This window comes from Artibeus jamaicensis, unplaced genomic scaffold (assembly GCF_021234435.1).
Source record: "Artibeus jamaicensis isolate MK-2021 breed Jamaican fruit bat unplaced genomic scaffold, CSHL_Jam_final contig_536, whole genome shotgun sequence".
Classification (NCBI taxonomy): domain Eukaryota; kingdom Metazoa; phylum Chordata; class Mammalia; order Chiroptera; family Phyllostomidae; genus Artibeus; species Artibeus jamaicensis.
Window position 1 is genome coordinate 946,106 of NW_026521878.1, and position 14,777 is coordinate 960,882.

General features: G+C 38.7%; 1 pseudogene; it reads left to right on the plus strand.

The window, feature by feature from the left end:
* Nucleotides 1-8,011: 8,011 nt before the first annotated feature.
* The window catches only part of LOC119058999 (pumilio homolog 3-like), a 34,799-nt pseudogene continuing 28,033 nt past the window's right edge, over nucleotides 8,012-14,777 (plus strand).

Genomic DNA, 14,777 nt, shown 5'->3' on the forward strand with positions numbered 1-14,777 from the left:
AGCATGTCCTGCACTAATTCCTGCCAGCGGTCTATATAAACATACTGATTGGCGTGTCCTGGCTTGCCTGTTACTATGAGGTGGACTGCCCTAATTATACCTAAGTTCAGTGTTCCTTCAGGGGGCCAGCCTACTCCAAATGTTGGCTACTCAGAGGTGTAAAAGACCTGTAACTGATCATCTATGCTCAGTTCCTGGCCTCGGAATCAGTCAGAGTTTTGCAGCATGCAGTCTAACACAGTGGAAGGTCCCCCACTCATGGTGATTCTCCCAGAATGACATAGACAAAGGGAAGGGGGTTTCATTTCGCCCGCCTGGCCTGCTCCTTCGCGGGACGAAGTCGGTCTTGGCTAAGGTTGCCCCAGCAGAATTCGGGGTTAGCTGCCAACTGTTATGCCATATAATCTGACACAGGAACCGCAGTTTGGGGCCCACTCTTGCTCCACAGGACCAGCCCGTGGAGCCACAAACACAGTCACTCACACTTTCACTCTCAAGCACTCCAAGTTTAAACAATCCCTCCCTGGGTGAGGACCTCCTCCTGGTTTGAGAGGTGATCATTCTCTCTCCGGAAGGTCTTGGGTCCGGTTCTCGGGGCACTTACCGATCTGGAACCTTCTGTCAGGTCATAGTCCAAAACCCTTGCTTCCTGCCTGGAGTGCGGGCCAGTGGCCGTCGCCCCAACTGGATGGGGCCTGAGAAATCTCAGGGCACGTGCACCCCCCGCTTCCCCAGTTGGACCTCCGGCTGCCTCCCCGCTTATCCAGTCGGTGACAAGTCAACCTGCATTTGTGTAAGGTCGCTTCCCGGTCAGGGAACCAAATGTTACAGGAAAATGAAGCAACCAGACACTGAGGGATTCTGGAGTACGAGGTTTATTGATGTGCACAGACTCATAGGAGTCAGTCTCCAAATTCTGAGCCCTGAACAAAGGATTCTTGGGGAATATATAGCCTACGGGATCTTCCTGTCTACGTAGCAATGCGAGATACAGAAGTGGAATGCGGTAATTAGTTCTATCTACGGAGCAGAAGCAGAGTACAAAGGCTAAATGTGAAAATTAGTTCTATCAGCGGGGGTGCTAGCCCCAGTCCTTATGACTATCCTGCTGTTTGCTTTTCCCAGACGGCCTTATCACTCTCCCAGGGTGCCTTGGGTTTGGGTGAACGGAGGTTGTCCAAAGCTTCCCACATCAGATATAGAAGTTCTAAAAATGGGTAGAGGTTATCCTTTGTAACAAACTTTATATTTTTAAAGAAAATTTCTATTTTCTTTAAAATAGAAGTGTTTTACTATTTCTTTAAAATAGTGTCTATCCCTGTCTCTGTAACAGAAAGAAAAGGTGACTAAATCATAAATCTTATCAACAGAGAAGGCATTGACTTAAACCTGCATAACAAACTTTATCCTTGTTTACCAAGGTTTCCTGTTAACTGCCCATTATAGCCAACCCTCTACTGCCCCAACATCTTCCTATTGTTTTAGCTAACAATGGTATTTAAGGTGGTGGCCTGAGCATCTTGGAAGTTACTCAGTTGCCCTGGGTGTCACCCATGTGTACTTTAGGTATAAGGAGAGATCCCCCCAAAACAAAATTATCTTCTGGAGGCTGGGCCCCTAGTAGTACAGGCTTCCCCCACCAGGTGAGTGTTCTGGGAACCCATCTGTGTCAATGTATCAGCAGGTGTTGTTGTGAGAGACGGTGTTTGGCTTCAGTGATTTTTTCTGCAGACTCTTTCAACACATTTGCCCATTTTACAATGGGTGATTTCCTGTTTGAGCACAGCTGCCAATACCATGCTGTGTGTTTAGCAGTTTTTGACCGAAAATGGCATGACCCCCATACCTCATTCTCCTATTCACCCAACCTGGCCTTGAGTATATTTTTGTTTCCCCAAATTTTAAAAAAACCCTCAAAGGAAAACATTTTGTCAATGTGGAAGAAGTAAAACAAACAAACAAAAAAATGGCAGAAGCACTTAAAAGGCATCAAAATCCACAAGTTCAATACTGTTTTAAGCAGTGGAAAAAAAGTCTTAATAGGTGTATTGCATTAAATGGAGAGGACTTTGAAGGTGACTGAAGTTTAAACATGTAAGAATAAATACACAGTTTTTAATAAATTCTGTTGTCTGGGTTTCCTCACGAATACATGTTAAAAGTTAATTGTTAGTTTTTCTCTTGTTAATCAGCATTTAATAGAAGGTCTCATCCAGGAACTCAGAAGGGTAGAGGAAAAATTAATTTTTCTCCCCCATAAAAGGAAACAATATTGAGAAAATACATATAGTGTGATTAATTGAATTGTGTCTCAGGGAAAGACAATTTCTGTAGTAACTATTTTTAGCCAAAACATACATTTAATACCTTTATAGTACCTCTGGTACCATATAACTAACAAACGGAGAAGTGTTTTCAATGCTTCTGATGGAAATTCAGATATAAATGCCAATTTTTCTCCCTGATGCTCAACTAATTAAAGAAACCTCTAAAACAAGCTTTTGTTTTTGTTGTTATTTTTTGTTTTGCTGCAATTATTATCCAAACCCAGGACTGACTCTGTAATCAAGTTGATATACTCACATCGGTGTTTTTTAAAGACAGGCTCAAATTTCTGAACTTTTGAGATGATTCCAGGCCATTCACACTGCTTTGCACAATCCCAAATGTTTCCACTACTTTTTATCCCCACCTTGCAACTGTCCGAGGTTTGGCCCCCTCCCAAGTGTTCCATCATACAACTTAATGGAAAGAAACTCCGGGCTTCGGAGTTAGTGAAACATGCATCAGAATCCTGTCATTTACGTGTCCTCTCTGTGTGACTTTGAGAGAAAGACCTAACTTCTGGGAATTTAATTTAGTGTATCTACAAAATATGAATTTTTAATAATATCGCCCTCAAATTGCGATCAAACAGAACAATGAGGTAACCTTGCGTTATTCATGGAAAACAATGTATTCATGGTAATTATTATTTTAATGTGATGTCAAATTTTAATTTGCTAACAGTTTTTTTTCCTCTTTATGATAAGTGTGGTTCTTTCATGAATAATTCCCATAGTAGTCCTCTTCAATCATATGAAATATTTCACTAAGCTTCCCCAAGTCTGTGCCCCCTGGGGTCAGTAAAATCAAGCCCTGTATTATGGGGAAGATAATTCCTTAAAAATATTTAACTTTTATTACCTGCTATCTATCTTTCTCTCTACCTACCATCTATCTATCAATAATCATTTAATTATCATTTATCAATAATCTATGAATCATCTATCATCTTTTATCTAACTACTTACTGTCTCTAATTACTGTACTTTCAAAGTATTCATGTATAAAATATTTTATCCATTCTCAGAATCTAAACAAAAAGTATAAGTTGAGAAGGATTAGCTGATGTTAGAAATTTGGTGATGATATTTTTTTCCTTGAAGCTGCTATTTATTATCAAGCAAAAAGCTATCTTTTTTAAGGTACCATACAAGATCCATTTGACCCACCACTCAGTTGAATAAGACACATAATAGTCATTAGTTTCTGAGATGTGGATACAAAATTCTTTGCCTTCTAGAGAAAGTTACAATTTTATGGGTGTCAAATGAAAAGTGATTTTAAGTAGATATAAATAACTATCCTTATATGTTTACTGAATAAGAAAGTAATAAAACACCTCAATTTCAATGTGTTTAATTAACATGCATTTTTTTAAAAAGTTTTTTCTTTTTTAATGTTTAATTATTTTAAAAATATATTTTATTGATTATGTTATGCAGTTGTCCCATTTCCCCCCTACATTCCTCTCTATCCTGCACACCCTCTCCCTCCAACACTTCCCCTCTTTAGTTCATGTCCATGTGTCTTTTACATTTCCCATAGTATTCTTGCCCTCCCCCTGTCTATTTTCTGCCTGCCATCTATGCTACTTATTCTCTGTACTCCCCCCCCCCACTCCCCTATTGCTAACCTTCCATGTGAACTCCATTTCTGTGGTTCTGTTCCTGTTCTAGTTGTTTCCTTAGTTTGTTTTTATTTTAGGTGTGGTTGTTAGTAATTGTGAGTTTGCTGTCATTTTAGTATACACCTTTCTTATCTTCTTTTTCTTAGATAAGTCCCTTTAACATTTCCTATAATAAGGGCTTGGTGATGATGAACTTCTTGAACTTGACCTTATCTGAGAAGCACTTTATCTGTCCTTCCATTCTAAATGAAATCTTTGCTGGATAGAGTAATCTTGGATGTAGGTCCTTGTCTTTCATGACTTGGAATACTTCTTTCCAGCCCCTTCTTACCTGTAAGGTGTCTTTTGAGAAATCAGCTGACAGTCTGATGGGAACTCCTTTGCAGATGACTGTCCCCTTATCTCTTGTTGCTTCTAGGATTCTCTCCTTCATTTTAATCTTGGCTAATGTAATTATGATGTGCCTTGGTTTGTTTCTCTTTGGGTACAGCCTCTTTGGGATTCTCTGAGCTTCTTGGACTTCCTGGAAGTCTATTTTCTTTGTCAGATTAGGGAATTTCCCCTTTATTATTTGTTCAAATAACTTTTCCACTTGTTGCTCTTCCTTTTCCCCTTCTTGTACCCCTATAATTTGGATGTTAGAACGTTTAAAGATGTCCTGAAGGTTCCTAAGCCTCTATGGAAATTTGACTACCAAGGAGTTAAAATAGACACATTCATCCAGACCAGTAGGAAGGGTGGAGTTGGGCAGCCCAGCTGAGAAGGGTCTCCACACAGGAAGCGGTGACACCAGGCGTGCAAGGCTCCCTGGGTGTGCAAGGATGCACCAGGCAGACCCTGGGCATGGGGTGGCAACAGGCAGACCCAGCAAGGTGGCGATTGAGAAGTGGGGCACTGTGAGAAAGGTGGCTGGCTGACTGGACAGGGGCCCCACATTTGCACACAGATAACTGGGGCATGAGACAGATCACTCAACCCAGGTTCCTAGCACTGGGAAATAAAGCCTCAACACACTGATTGTTTATTTTAATTGTTGTTCAAGTACAGTTTTCTGTCTTTTACTCTCATCCCAGTCTACCCCCCCAGTGCTCCCCATCTCCCTCTCATTTCCACCCCCCTAGTTTTCGTCCATATGTCCTTTATACTTGTTCCTGTAAACCCTTCCTCTTTTCCCCTGAAAATCCCTGCCCTTTCCCCTCTGGTCACTGTAAGAAAGGGTTTTCAAACAAACAATCTTATAATAGTTTTTCAATGTCTTTATTTTTTTTAATAAAACATTTTACTGATTATGCCATTACAGTTGTTCTATTCCCTTCTTCATTCCCCTCCACCCTGCACCCCCCTCCCCCACAATTCCCTTCTTTAGTTTATGACCACATGTCTCAAATTCTTTAGATTCTATATTTCTCATACTATTCTTGCCCTCCCCTCTATCGATTTTCTACCTACCATCTATGCTACTTATTTTATGTACCTTCTCCCCCCTTCTCCTCCTCCCACTCCCCTGATGCTAACCCTCCATGTGATCTTCATTTCTATGGTTCCACTCCTGATCTAGCTGTCCTCTTAGTTTGCCTTTGTTTTAGGTGTGGTTCTTAATAACTGAGTTTGCTGTCCTTTCACTGTTCATATTTTTATCTTCTTTTTCTTAGATAAGTCCCTTTAACATTTCAAATAATAAGGGATTTGTGATGATAAACTCCTTGAATTTGATCTTATCGGAGAAGCACTTTATCTGTCCTTCCATTCTAAATGAAAGCTTTGCTGGATAGAGCAATCTTGGTTGTAGGTCTTTGGATTTCATGACTTGAAATACTTCTTTCCAGCCCCTTATTGCCTGTAAGGTCTCTTTTGAGAAATCAGCTGTTAGTCTGATGGGAACTCCTTTGTAGGTGACCCCTTGTCTCTTGTTGCTTCTAGGATTCTCTCCTTCATTTTAACCTTGGATAATGTAATGATGACGGGCCTTGGTGTCTTCCTTCTTGGGTCCAACTGCTTTGGAACTTTATGTGCTTCCTGGATTTCCTGGAAGTCTATTGCCTTTGCCAGGTTGGGGAAGTTCTCTTTTATTATTTATTCAAATAAGTTTTCCACTTGCTCTTTCTCTTCCCCTTCTGGTACCTCTATAATTTGGATGTTGGAACGTTTAAAGATGTCCTGGAGGTTCCTAAGCCTCTCCTCATTTTTTTGAATTCTTGTTTCTTCATCCTTTTCTGTTTGGTCCTTTTTTTCTTCCTTCTGGTCAGCTCCATTGATTTGAGTCCCAGTTTCCTTTCCATCACTCTTGGTTTCCTGTGCATTTTTCTTCATTTCACTTAGTTTAGACTTCATTTGTTTCTCTAATTTGTGACTAAAATCAACCAGTTCTGTGAGCATCCTGATCACCAGTGTTTTGAACTGTGCATCTGATAGGTTGGCAATTTCTTGGTCGCTTAGAGTTATTGGCTCTGGTGCTGTGAGTTCTTCTTGAGCCATGTCTTGGTCTGTTCTCGCCTATTATGTATGAGGGGTGGAGCCTTAGGTGGTCACCAGGGCGGGGCCGACCAGGTCACTGGGTTGTGATACTGTATGTGGGGGTGTGGTCAGAAATTTTTCAATGTCTTTAAAACATATTTTATATGTATGTCTCCTCTTAAGGCTTTGTTATTTGCTTCTGGTATAGGTGACAATAAAACACTTCATTTTGGTTAAAGGGGTAGAAATATTTTCACAAATCTTTAATTTGTTTAAAATAACAATCTTCTCTGCCCTAGGCCATATAACCAACCTTAACCAGAGAACAAAAGTAATTATAATTATCATCTACTTTAGGCAGAGGCCTTTTTGTCAAGTTTCTGGTCAGGAATTACTCTTCTGAAATGTTTATATTCTTTTAGCACTATTTTGAACATTAAATCTAGCTTTATTTTGGTTTGAAATTTGAGCAAAGGCTAACGTTTGTACATATAAATGCACCAGGTGAAATTCTACTATACAAGAAAACAGATTAGAAGAGGTTTCAGTTTCACTAGAATAAGAAAAGCTGAGGGAGACCAAAATGATGACATGAGTAAACTCAGCCTCATCCCCTGCAAAGTTCAGTGATTGATCTGTCCTGGCTGTTGTGGCTCAGTGGATTGAGTGTCAGCCTGTGAACAAAAGGGTCACAAGTTCATATCCCACTCAGGACACATGTGTGAGTTGTGGGCTAGGTTCACAGTAAGGGGTACATGAGAGGCAACCACACATTCAGGTTCCTATCTCTTTCTCCTTCCTTTTCCGTCTCTCTAAAAATAAATAAATGAAATCTTTAAAAGAAGAGCAATGATTGCATAGCTACTTTCAAACAAAAACAGCCCTTGAAAACATCCAGAGTACACTTTAAAAATTTTAGCAACACATTAGAACAAAAGAATCTGAGAATAATTGCACAAGAAAAGTAGTAAGATAACTACATCTTCACCTATATCACCCCATCCTCCAAACTAGCATTGTTCAATACCAAAAAGGATATTCTCAGCTGGAGTTTCCCTCACAGGAAAGAAAGAGCAGAACAGGGTGAATAATTATCTGCTTATTCAGCCTGTTCAGGGCACTGTGTGAAAAGTCTTTTCAAATTCATTCCATCCATCCACTCTAATAAAGTGGAATATATATATATTCCACACACACATATATATATATGAACAAGAGAGAAAAGCAGAAACTATTATTAGCACACATGAAGCAGGAGTGATTGTGTTAAAAAGCCTGCCTGTTTTGCAGACAAACGCAGCAGATTTCACCACTGATTAAGCCAACACCCATGCAGCCACTGAAAACCCCCTGCAGATTTTATCAGCTTTTGCCCTACAGGTATTTGCAGTCACTGATGTCAGATGCCCCATTCCTTCTTCCCACCTTGCCCCCTCAGGAGTCCAGAAAACACACCAGCAGTCATCCCAGGCCTCTGGGGCTATCCTAGTGTAAGAAGCCAGCCACTTGAATCCCTCCGTATCTCTACAAGAGTACAGCAGAATTTTTTCAGGCCTCTGTGGCTGTGCAAGTGCAAGACACCAGCCTAGACACCTGTGGTAGATCATGACGGCCATGCCTGTGCTCAGGGTAAGCCCTTCAAGCATCTCATTAGCTTAATGCTCATCATCAGTCTTCACTGCAGTGCACATGCTCAGGGAGAAACTATGGGAGAGCACACCAACAACTAGAGCTGCTTGCAGTTGTTTGTGGGCACAGATCAGGCCCTGCTTTTTGTTATTGGTTAGCGACACCACACCAAACTAGGCAAACTCTCTTCTACTGTGCACTTACACACTCCCAGCCCGATACACATCAACAGCTTCCTCCACTATAGTGTGCATACTTGGAGGAAATGTGCTGCCACAGAACAGCAAGCTGACTGCCAGGGCCTCTGCAGCTGCAGTTGGCCCTGACACTAGCTGCCTGCCCTGGCCCTCATTACTTCATGTGTGTTTGCAACCAGCCCATCTCACTACATATGCATCTTCAGCTGAGTGTGTATAATCCCCTGACTCTGGTCACCAACTCTGTTTGCTGGGATTCCTAGCCACTAGACCTGAAAGTGCTGTTGAGGATCCCAACAATCCTTGCAACCACTGTAGACCCTCTATATTGCTTGCTAAAAACCACATAATTGTCAATGTTATGGACCCTAACAGCTTGAGATGAAAAGACATTACATCCCCCTCACACATGGTACCCTCTATCAGTAGACTTGTGGTCAGAGCATGCCCCAACATGCTCCACTCTCTTCAGATGAAAGGCTTCCCTTACTGAAGTCAGTCCGTGAAGTCTGGAAGAGGTGACATTTTCTCTAATTGCACAGATACCTATTGAAGACTACAGAGATGAAAAGGAATCAAGGAAAGATGATTCCTCTAAAGAAATACAGCAAACTTTACATAACTAACCCCAAAGAAATGGAGATACAGAAATTGCTTCATAAAAATTCAAAATAATTATTTTAAACAAAATCAGAAAACTATAAGAGCACATAGAAAACAATTTTACAACATCAGAAAAAACAATATAAGAACAAAATGAAGAATGCAATGACTGAACTGAAGAATTCTATAAGGAGTTTCAAAAGCAAACTTGAAAAAGAAGAAAGAATGAATGAGTTATATGAAAGATTAATTAAAATTATCCAACAAAGAGCAATAATTAAAGATAATAAAAAAGAATGAAGAAAGTATTTATGAGACTTATGGGAAACCATTAAGAAAAAATATGTCAACAGCGATCAGGCAAGAAAAGGAAATAAAAGGTATCCAAACAGGAAAGGAGGAAGCAAAACTGTCACTGCTTGCAGATGACATGATAGTGTATATGGAAAATCCTATAGACTCTACCCAAAAACTGCTCAAACTGATTAATGAATTTGGCAAAACAGCGGGTTACAAAGTCAATATCCAGAAATCAAAGGCATTTTTGTATACTAACAATGAATCAGCAGAAGCAGAAATCAAGAAAAAAATCCCATTTGATATAGCAAAAAGAAAAATAAAAGATCTGGGAATAAACCTAACTAAGGAGGTAAAAAATCTGTATGCAGAAAACTACACAGCCCTGAAGAAAGAAATCAAGGAAGACACAAACAAATGGAAACATATACCTTGTTCATGGATTGGAAGAATTAACATCATTAAAATGTGCATACTACCCAGAGCAATATACACATTCAATGCAATACCTATTAAAGCACCAATGGCATATTTCACAGACATAGAACAAATTCTTCGAAAATTTATATGGAACCATAAACGAGCCCGAATAGCAGCTGCTCTTTTGAGAAAGAAGAACAAAGTAGGAGGGATCACAATACCTGATATCAAACTGTATTACAAGGCCACTGTAATCAAAACAGCCTGGTACTGGCATAAAAACAGGCACATAGAGCAATGGAACAGAACAGAGAGCCCAGAAATCAACCCAACCCTCTACAGTCAATTAATATTCCACAAAGGGGGCAGTAACATAAAATGGAGTAAAGATAGCCTCTTCAACAAATGGTGTTGGGAGAACTGGATAGCTACATGCAAAAAAATGGAACTTGAGCACAGACTTACACCATACACCAAAATAAATTCAAGGTGGATAAAAGACTTAAATGTAAGTCGTGAAACCATTAAAGTCCTAGAGGAGAACATCGGCAAGAAAATCTCAGATATTTCATGCAGCAACTTTTTTACTGATATATCCCCTAGAGCAAGGAATATAAAGAAAAGAATAAACAAATGGGATCTCATCAAAATAAAAAGCTTCTGCATGGCTAAAGAAAACAGTATTAAATTAGCAAGACAACCAACTGTATTGGAAAACATATTTGCCAATGATACCTCAGACAAAGGTTTAATCTCCAAAATATACAAAGAACTTACACGACTCCACTCTAAGAAGACACCCAACCCAATTAAAAAATGGGAAAAGGACTTGAACAGACACTTCTCCAAGGAGAGCATACAGAATATCCAGAGACACATGAAGAGATGCTCAATATCGTTAGCTATCAGAGAGATGCAAATTAAAACCATAATGAGATACCACTTTACACCAGTCAGGATGGCTATCATAAATAAAGCAACAAACAACAAATGTTGGAGAGGGTGTGGGGAAAAGGGGTCCTTAGTCCACTGTTGGTGGGACTGCAGACTGGTACAACCATTATGGAAAACAGTATGGAATTTTCTCAGAAAAATAAAAAGCGACCTGCCTTTTGACCCAGCAATTCCACTGCTGGGATTATATCCTAAGAATCCTAAAACATCAATATCAAAGAACCTATGCACCACAATGTTCATAGCAGCACAATTTACAATAGCCAAGAGTTGGAAGCAACCTAGGTGCCCATCAGTAAATGAATGGATCAAAAAATTGTGGTTCATATATACAATGGAATTCTATGCAGCAGAGAGAAAGAAGGAGCTACTACCTTTTGCAACAACATGAATGGAACTGGAAAGCATTATGCTGAGTGAAATAGGCCAGGTGCTGAAAGACAGATATCATATGATCTCACCTTTAACAGGAAGCTAAACAACAAAACAAACAAGCAAGCAGAAAAAAAGAAAAAAAAAACAAAGACACTGAAATAGAGAACAAGGGGACAGTGACCAGAGGGGAGAAGGAAGGGAAGTTAAGGGGAAAAAGGGGGAGGGATTTGGAGTAATAAATAGGAAGGACACAGGGCCGAGAACTAAGGGGGGTGGAAATGGGAGTGAGGTGGGGAGCAAGGGGGGGGGGGAGGCTGGGATGGGAAAAATAGACAAAAAACTGTACTTGAAAAATAACTAAATAAAATTAATTTAAAAAAAAGAAATAAATGTTTTGATTTTTAAAAAGTAAAAAAAAAAAAGAAAAGAAAAATGATGTCTATATCACTGGAGTCTAAGAAGGAGAAGAGAGGGAGAAATGGGTAGAAAGCTCCCTTAAAGAAATGACTGAGAAATTCCCAAACATCGGGAGAGATTTGTACAACCTAATTAATGAAGTTACTATGTCACACAAAAATCCCAATTTGAAATCATCATCTCTATATTATAATTAAACTGTCTAAAATCAAAGACAGCCCTGGCTGGTGTGACTCAGTGGACTGCATGCTGGTCTATGAATAACAGTGTCATCAGTTCAATTCCCAGTCTAGGGCACATGCCTAGGATGTGGGCCAAGTTTCCAACAGGGGGCGCCTGCAAGGCAACCACACACTAATGTTTCTATTCCTCTCTTTCTCCCTCACTACCCTTCTCTAAAAACAAATAAATAAAATCTTGAAAAAATAAAAACGAAATAAAGTCAATAAGAAAGAGAAAAAAAATTTTAAGTAGCAAGTGAAACAAATCTTATACAAGAGAATCTCCAAAGGCTATCAGCAAAACCTTTTAGGCCAGAAGAAAATGGGATGATATATTCAGAGGGCTGAAAGAAAAAATCATGCCAACTAAGATTACTTTACCCAACAAAGTTGCCCAGAAATGAAGGCAAGCTAAAGATGGAAATATTTCAAATAAACAATCTAACCCTACATCTACAAAAACTGGAAGAACAACTAACAAAGCACAGGGTAGGGAGAAGGAAGGAAATAACCAATATCAGAGCAGAATTTAATGACATAGAGACTAAAAGAATAATTCAAAGCATCTATAAATCTAGGAGCTGGTTCTTTGAAAAGATAAGCAATATTAATAAGCCTTTAACCATACTCATCAAGAAAAAAGGGAGAGAACCAAATAAACTCAGAAATGAAAGGAGAGATTACAACTGATACCACAAAAAATACAAAGGATTATAGGAAATTACTATGAACAACAATATACCAAAAAATTTGAAAACCTAGGTGGAATTAATAAATTTCTAGAAAAAATATAATCTTTCAAAACTGAATTAAGAAAAAGTGGAAAGAATGAACAGACTGATAACAGCTAGTGAACTTGAAGCAATCATCAGAAAACTCCCAGCACACAAAAATCCTGGACAGGATGGTTTCACAGGAAAATTGTATAAAACATTTAAGGAAGAGCCAACTTCTACCTTTCTCAGACTATGCCAAAAAGTCCAAGAAGAGGAAAGACCTCCAAACTCTTTTCATGAGGTCAGCATCATCCTCATCCCAAAACTAAATAAGGACAAAACAAAGAGAGAAAACTATAGATCAATATCACTGAATGAACATAGACACTAAAATACTCAACAAAATATTGGCAAACCAGATTCAGCAATACATTAAAAAGATCATACACCATGACCAAGTGAGATCTATCCCAGGGATGCAAGGATGGTTCAATATTCGTAAATCAGTAAATGTAATGCATCATATAAACAAAAGCAAAGACAAAAATCACATGATCATATCAATAGATGACAAAAAAGTTTTTGATAAGGTACAATACCCATTTGTGATAAAAAAAAACTCAGCAAAGTGGGGGTAGAGGGAGTATACATCAATATAAAAGCCATATACAAGAAACCTACAGCCAACGTTATACTCAATGGACAAAAAGTAAAAGCTGTCCCACTAGATCAGGAACAAAACAAGAGTGTCCACTCTCACCACTCATATTGAACATAGTATTGGAAGTTGTAGCCACTGTGATCAACCAAGAAAAAGAAATAAAAGTCATCAAATTGAGAAGGAGGAAGCAATACTGTCATTGTTTGCAGATGACATGATAGTGTACATAATAAAGCCTAGAGGTTTCACCAAAAAACTACTCAGACTAATAAGTGAATTTGGCAAGTCAGAAGGATACAAAGTCAATATTCAGAGATTGAAGGCATTTTTGTACACCAACAGCAAAATATCAGAAACAGAAATCAGGAAAAAAAATCCCATTTGCTATAGTATATAAAAAAATAAAGTACCTAGGAATAAACGTTACCAAGGAGGTATAAAACCTCTACTCAGAAAAGTGCACAACACTGCAAAAAAGAAATTCAAGAAGGCTCAAACAAATGGAAGCATATACTGTGTTGGAAGAATTAACATCATCAAAATGTCCATAATACCCAAAGCAATTTATAGATTCAATGCAATCCCTATTAAAATACCAGTGACATATTACACAGATATAGAACACACATTTCAAAAACTTTTATGGAACTGTAAATAATCCTGAATCGCCACAACTATTGTGAGAAAGAAGAACAAAGTAGGAGGGGTCACAATACCTGATGTCAAACTATATTATAAGGCCACTGCAGTCAAAACAGTCTGGTACTGGCATAAGAATGGATTCATAGGTCAGTGGAGCAGAATATCAAGCTCTGAAATAAACTCATGTCTCTATGGTGAGTTATATTCATCAAAGGGTGCAGGAATATAAAATAAAGTAAAAATAGCCTTTTCAATAAATGGTATTGGGAAATCTAGACAACTACATGCAAAAAATAAAAATAAAACTCAATCACCAACTTACACCATACACAAAAATAAACTCAAGATGGATAAAAGACTTAAATATAAGTTGTGACAACTTAAAAGATCCATAGGAGAACACAGACAGGAAACTATTTCATGCAGATATTTCATGCAGCAATATTTTCACCAATATGTCTGCTTAAGCAAGAAACATGAAGGAAAGGATAAACAAATGGGACCTCATCAAATAAAAACTTCTGCATGGCTAGTGAAAATATTAGCAAAATGAAAAGGGAACCAACCACAAGGGAAAACATATTTGCCAGTTATTGCTCAGACAAGGGTTTGATTTCCAAAATATATAAAGAGCTCACATGACTCAAAAGCAAGAAAGAAAAGTAATTAAAAATGGACAAAGGACCTGAACAGATACTTTCCCAAGGATATACAGAGGGCCCAGAGACATATGAAAGGATGCGTAGCATCACTAGCCATCAGAGGGATGCAAATTAATACCACAGTGTGATACCACTTTACACATATCAGACTGGCCATCATAAACAAATCAACAAACAGGTGGTAGAGAAGTTGTGGAGAAAAGGAAAACCTAGTGCACTGTTGGTGGGAATGAAGCCTGGTGCAGTCACTGTGAAAAACACTATGGAATTTCCTTTAAAAAACTAAAAAAAGGAATAAAGTTTGGACCCAGCAATTCCACTGCTGAAATTATACCCTAAGAATCCTGAAGCACCAACTCAAAAGAGCCTATACACACCAATGTTGATAGCAGCACAATTTAAAAATAGCCAAATTATAGAAAAAAACTATGGTTTATTTACATAATGGAATACTACACAGCACAAATAAGGAAGGACCTCCCACCCTTTGCAACAGCATGGATGGAACTGGAGAGCATTTTGTTAAGTGAAGTAAGCCAGGTGCTGAAAGACCAGTACCATATGATTTCACCTATAA